We start from the raw sequence: 7,014 nt of genomic DNA on the forward strand, positions 1-7,014 counted from the left end.
TATGAGAGAAAAACTGCATAAATTGAGTTTCTTACTATCCCATAAATATCTTTTATAAAAAGAGTATTTGAAATGATTTTGGGACATGTTATTCAGACTGCAAATGTCTAGAGAAACCTCAAAATGAGACCTTTAACCCTTACTCAAAAAGTAACAGAAATATTCATTACCTTTATCTAGATTCAGCTTCAAGTGTTTATCTCAAGTTTACCTCTCTCTCTCTCTCTCTCTCTCTGATGACCTTGACCTTTGACCTTGATAAATGACCTTGTCCTTTGGCCCAATTGACCCAAAGGTCACATTCAAGCTTACGGTCGTGGAGGTATTTGCAAAAATAAAATATCCCCTCCCTTCTCTAAAAAAAAAAAAACAATCAACACCAACTTAGAGAAAATGTCTACAAGTCAAACGAAACGAAATATCGGCATAAGATTCGTAAAAAAAGAAAGAAGAGACCTGAAAGAAAGTGTCCTGAGAGTTTTAAGGTGAGTCTCTGAAGTATTTTGAAATTCTTGTGAATATCGGCAAAATCTGCATTTTTTTTCTGTCTGAAATTAAGTTATTGCTTAGCATAAAAATTAATTAAAACTCGTATTGGCTATTTCTGCAATTATTGTTAATATCATTCGATTCTCCTGCTGTATTACGACATTTTAATACCAAGTATTCTTGCCTTCTTGGGTGTATGGAATTTTATTTTAATTTTATTTAGATTTAAATATGAATCGGCTGAAACTCGGAAATGACGATTTTTCATATCAATTAAATTTCCACGCAATCTAGATAGGTCAATTGCAGTTACCCCGCTTGATACGATATGGTGTTGAAAAAATGCCCATGACTCACTCACTGTTTTTCCGGGATTTTGAATTTACTCTGCAACTGACCACGTGTATTAGTTTCGCTTTACAACTCTGTTTATGCTAAGTGTCATTGCTTCACTGCAAATGTGTCCCATAATTATTCTAATCATTTTCCTACATACAATATCACATCAAACAGGGAATATCTCAGTTTTTTAAGAAATTTGACAGGGACTTTACTACGAAACTATTTCTTTCACTTTGAAACTATTTTCTTCAACCTGAAAATAATAAGCTTACAAAATACCTTTATTGTTGTGGTATTCGGTGGCTCAGTGGTTAGCGTGTCCGACTGTCATACTATTGGTTTTGGGATCGAGCCCAGATGGAGGAATTTTTTTTTGTTTTTTTTTTGGCATTTTGTTTTTTTTCTTCAAATAGAAAAATATCCTTCTTGCAGATAAATAGAGAAGAACGGAAGACCTTCTTTGTTGCTGTAGCAACAAGAGTTTCTAGTTTACAAAATTATTTTTGTCACAAATGAATTCATTTATGACATGTATATGGTATAATCTTGATAAACTCATGGCAATATTTATTTATATACATATTTCTAGAAGTTCCTGAAATTACATAAATAAGAACTTTTTTCCATAAATTGAAATATATGTTGATTCGATTTTACCTTTCCGGCTACCCAAAAAATATTAGAAATTTATTCTGCAAACATGCTTCATTAATCTTGTATAATTTTATCTTTTTGCATCTGCAAATCGATTTGTGGTGATTAGTCAAACCAAACTGCACAATATTGAACAAAACAAACAAACAAAATTCCTTCTTCATGCACAAATGGCGATATCTTTATTTCTTATGTTATCATAATAACGTTTTGGCATACATCATTTATGAAATAGGAAACAGTTACATTTCTAATTGCAATTCTTGCTTCTGCGTGTCGTCATTTTTAGCTCTACTGGTCAGAGACCAGAAGAGCTTATGCGACAGTAATGCGTCCGGCGTCCGTCCGTCTGTCTGTCTGTCCGTCTGTAAACAATTTTTCAAAACGCTACTCCTCCTACAATTTTAGTCTGATTTCAATATTACTTGGCACACATTTTTGATTTCGATGAAAGGTGTTGCCATGGTTACTAAAAATAGAATTTTCTGTAAAATTCCTTAAAAACGCTACTCCTCCTACAGTTTTGGTCCGATTTCAGTATAACTTGGCACACAAGTAGACTACACTAAGATGCATAGAATAGTGCATCGGTTTTTGATTTTGATGAACGGTGTTGCCATGGTTACTAAAAATAGAATTTTCTGTGAAATTCCTTAAAAACGCTACTCCTTCTACAGTTTTTGTCTGATTTCAGTATAACTTGGTACACAAGTAGACTACACTAAGATACATAGAACAGTGCATCGATTTTTGATTTCGATGAACGGTGCATCGATTTTTGATTTCGATGAACGGTGTTGCCATGGTTACTAAAAATAGAATTTTCTGTGAAATTCCTTTAAAACGCTACTCCTTCTACAGTTTTTGTCTGATTTCAATATTATTTGGCACACAAGTAGACTACACTAAGATACATAGAATAGTGCAATGGTTTTTGATAAGTACAAACCAGTAGAGCTACAGTCTCGACAGAGACTTCTGGTTTTTTTTCAGATTGAAAATCTTGTAAATTTGTTATGTCGTTCGAAAATTAGATTACAAATTTATTATCTCCCTTGCCTGGAACAGCATTTCAACCAATGAAATAATTGAACATTTTCTTATCATGCAATTTCTACCAATCACAAAAGAGAGTAAGTGCATACAGTGCTGCTATCCCACAAGTTGACATGGGATGGGATCGGATAGGATTCAGGATTGAGGATTCACGATAGAAACATATAGAAGTTAATCCAATCCTATCCTATCCTATCCTATCCTGTATCCTACAGCCAATCAGATTCGAGCAAAGGTTTATTCATATTTCAGAATAAATTACAAAAACGAAATACGATATAAAATGTTTACAAAAGAAATATTTATCAATTTTTAATAGAAAATAAAACATTCTTTTCTCTAAACACAGATTTACATTATAAACTTCGAGTAATACGGCGTACGATCTAACCGTGAACGATCACCGGAAGAATTTGGGAATGTTTACAGGCATCGAAAGACCGTATTTCTTTAGCTTGTTTGGATGATTTAACCGATTCTTACTTGTGTAAAAGTGTGATACATGTTTTTCTGTTAAATATCCTCTGTTTCTTTGGATAATTCTACTGGAACCGTCAACAGCGGACTTGAATAGATGATGTTCGAGATCATGTAAGTATACTTTACACTGTGCACTGTACATGTGTGCATTTTTATACATATTTATCCCTTTAAACAATGTTCTAATGTCTTAAACTATAAACATTTTATTCTATTTAATATAAACAAAAATTGGGTGCGGAAAAAAGAAGTAGTGTGTACAGAAGGGGGGGGGTAATATTTACAAATACTCTGTCATATGATTCAATCGGCTATCAATGAGCTCTAAGACTAAAACAATCATATGTATTATGCCTTTATCAGGTTGTTACTCTTATCATTTCCCTAATAAGGTCAGAAAATATTTTTTTTTCATTTCTGTGTAATTAATAATAGATGAATGTAGAATCATCATGACCATTTGGCATTTCTAATGCTTCTGCATAAATGTTTAATAAGCTCACTCAGCAGTGCACTTACATATTATACATGTATGTATGATGTATTGTGAGTTATGAAACATAAGTTAATCTTTTAATGTTAATCATTACAGAAAATGGATTGCCTGCACTCATGCGTCATCACAGTTTAAAGGATTTCAACCTAAAAAGTATGTATGATTTTATTTTTATCATGTATTTTTACATGGTCATTAAAATACATATTAAACATCATTATCTGAGTTGACGTGACATGTCCGCAGTTTCTCAGAACAAGTGATTTTCTTCTTTCAAAAATATTGAGAGTAAAACTGAAAGAAATGTTGAATTTTTCTGGTCATCATGTTGTTGTTACATAGATTTTCATATTCAAATTTCAAGACCAAAAAAAAGAAAACCAAGAAAAAACATTAAATAGATAAATACAAGCAGAAAATAGAGAAAAGTCACTATAACAAATGTATTCATACTTGTTAGCAAGTTGACAAGATAAAATGAATTATAATGTACAAGTAATTTTGTGAAATAAGATTTTTTTTTATTTTATATGACTGAGGTTGAAGTATAAGATTTTATTTTTCTTGATTTCTAAATGCATTACTTTTGGGAGAGAAAAAGGTGAAATTTTAAAACCAATTGTACATGAAATGTGAAAGATAATCACAATCAAAAACATTTTAAACATGTTAAATGTGTATGAAATGTGTGTGACAAAGTTTACAATCATGAATCAACATGCCTATAATTTCATTTTATGTTGTCTTTTTTTTTTCAGGAAACCCTGCACATTTGCAGCTGTACAGAATGCAGTTCATGCCATATGCTGTTAGAGTAAATGATGAAAGATGTTCAAACCACATGCAGTGTCAAAGAGTCCTAAGTCTGAAATCATGGTGCTTTTATTAAGGAGATCAGTGTTTGTTTTCTGTGCATTGTTGACATTTGTAGAACTGTTCGGTTTATGACCATCTCTCTGACAATAACTCTGACATTTGAATTTCAATTTGAGCGTCGGTTAAGAAAGCCAAATTATATGCATGTAAAACATTATACAAGTGTAATAAAAACATTGATAAACTTAAATTTAAACAAAGTTCATGTACATGTATCTGTGATCTTTGCATTGAAATTCATAAATGCTGTACATGGATACTTTTAATGATTGTCTCATGGTAATGGAATATTGAATTGTTAAACATTGTTGAGGAATCACCTTGAATAAAAATATTGTGAACTTGATGAAGTATTTTTCCTCATTTAAACACTGAAAATTTTAAGATCAATGGTCAAGGTCAAATACAAATTTTACTCAAGAATGTGTTATAAATGCTGTAAGTACTGTGAATTCTTATGCATGTTTTATAAGATCTAAGGAATATGTGAGGAGCATTTTAATATTTCTCAATCTGACACTGATTAACATTCAAGATAAAATGCCAAGGTCAAATACAAATTTGCTTTACTCAAGAATGAGTTTTACATGTAAATACTGTGAATTCTGAATTTCTCATGCATGTTTTATAAGATCTTAGAAACATGTGTGACCTCACTACAATATTTATTAATGTCAATCTGTCAACCAATATCAAATTTAGAAAATATATTCTATTAAACATAAATTATTAAATTTTCACACATAAAAAAAATTGGAAATTGAAATACATTTGTACGGTGCTGAGCTGACCATAAACTGAGGAGAAACTGAAGTTAAATGAAAAAAAAATTAACATTTTGATTATCTTGAATTTAGCAACTATATATTTTGCATGTTCGAAAAATATCACATACAATAGATGATGAACTGCAATTTTAAAAAAGAATAAATTATGAATTTAAATAAAAAAAATCATACAATTAATATTGAAATTATAAGACAATTTCACATTTAAAATGTTTAATATGTGAAAGTCAAGATATTCTAGATCTACATTTTGACTTCTCTGTTTGGTTTATGGTCTAGTCACATCTTCTTTTTCCGAATTGTATACAGAAAAACCTGTTACACAGGCACAGTTAGACTATAAATGTACACGCATATTATTTTCATGGTGCTCAGTTTAATAGGAAAAAATAAAATTTTACATGAAACATATACTTAAACATTATTACCGTATAGGCCTATGATTTTTAAAAATAATTAAATATTACACGTCGGACGCAAGTCGCGATCCCGGGTCTCCCGATCATTGTTAGAAGGAAAATTAAAACACTAAGTACATTTTTCTTTAATTCTTCTGGTAGGCCAATTTCTTTACATATGTTTGCAAAATCAGTACTTGTCCACGTGTAATTACGATCTGTTTGTTAACATTAATTTTTAACATGGTAATGATAATTCGTAAATTTAATTTGTACGGTCAGTCGGGAATTATGGAATGCCGATCTCGATTATTTTTCACCATTAAAATATATAACATTTGAATGAATACCATAACTATATCTGATTTTTCTTTCTGGTAATTCCTTATTTTCGTTTTGTCAAATTAATTCCTAAATATTAAAAAACTGAGAGTTGCAGGATAGGATAGGATAGGATTAGACTGAAATCACAGAATAGGATTGTGGATGCAGGATTCACGATAGGATAGGATAGAATTGTCAACTTATAGGATAGCAGCACTGTAGTCCGAAGACTGTAACAAACTTCAACTATACTATACCTCCTTACAAGGAATACAGTAATGATATATCTATACACACTTATTTTTTCCCCCCACCTCAAATACATATTTTTGCTACTCTGCATACGGTCCTGAAGTTTAATGAAGGTACGGGATAAATAACAATACCTACGTGTTTAAAGTTCGTCATAAGGACCATTCTTTCCTTCCCTATCTGCCGATATCCAAATTAAGTCAGGTTGAACTTACCTTCTTTATAGAAGATCGCTTTATAAGTGCGATAACTCACTCGTAATTTCAAGATTTTGTTAACGTTTCGGTCATTACGAGCGAAGCAGGGACATGCACCACAATCCAAGAAAATTTAAAATATTTCCAACTTCTGTATGATATTTTGTGTAACTTTTTAACAAATTAAATGGCAACATGTACTAAAAAATAGTTATAGGCTTTGAAGGACATATAATCAAACGGAATACAGGGCGTATTTGATTTGTCAACTCTAGTGTCGAGTCGGGTTGATATTGAGCATGCGCACAAACAAACATAGTCTCTTTTTAATCAAACGGCAAGAACATGACCTGAGTGTTCTAAAAACGGACGCTGTTTTGCCTTTTTTTATCGACGAGTTTTTAGAAAACGAGGAAAACGGGGAAAACGATGATATTCATGTTTTTGGTGAAAACAACTATTATGTACTGTTTATTTCCTGTCTATCCACGAACGTCAGATGTGATGTAGCCAAAATTGATAAATTTGTTGAAGAAATAATACCAAGTATGAATATCAACTTCAAAAAACATTTTCGTTTGTCTAGTATGATATTCTTCTGCTTGAATTAGGACCATCACTTAAATATAGAGAACGTAATATGGGAGACCTGCCTTAACTCC

General features: G+C 31.4%; 1 long non-coding RNA gene across 1 annotated transcript; it reads left to right on the top strand.

The window, feature by feature from the left end:
- The first annotated feature begins 2,973 nt into the window (after positions 1 to 2,973).
- LOC134265358 (uncharacterized) lies at positions 2,974 to 5,442 on the top strand. Its single transcript, XR_009991739.1, has 3 exons — positions 2,974 to 3,132; positions 3,614 to 3,670; positions 4,276 to 5,442. It is a non-coding gene; the product is annotated as an uncharacterized LOC134265358 (long non-coding RNA).
- Positions 5,443 to 7,014: the final 1,572 nt, after the last annotated feature.

The sequence above is a fragment of the Saccostrea cucullata genome, unplaced genomic scaffold, assembly GCF_032062105.1.
Source record: "Saccostrea cucullata isolate Sc308-1 unplaced genomic scaffold, CSIRO_AGI_Scuc_v1 ctg1703, whole genome shotgun sequence".
In the NCBI taxonomy this organism is placed as follows: domain Eukaryota; kingdom Metazoa; phylum Mollusca; class Bivalvia; order Ostreida; family Ostreidae; genus Saccostrea; species Saccostrea cuccullata.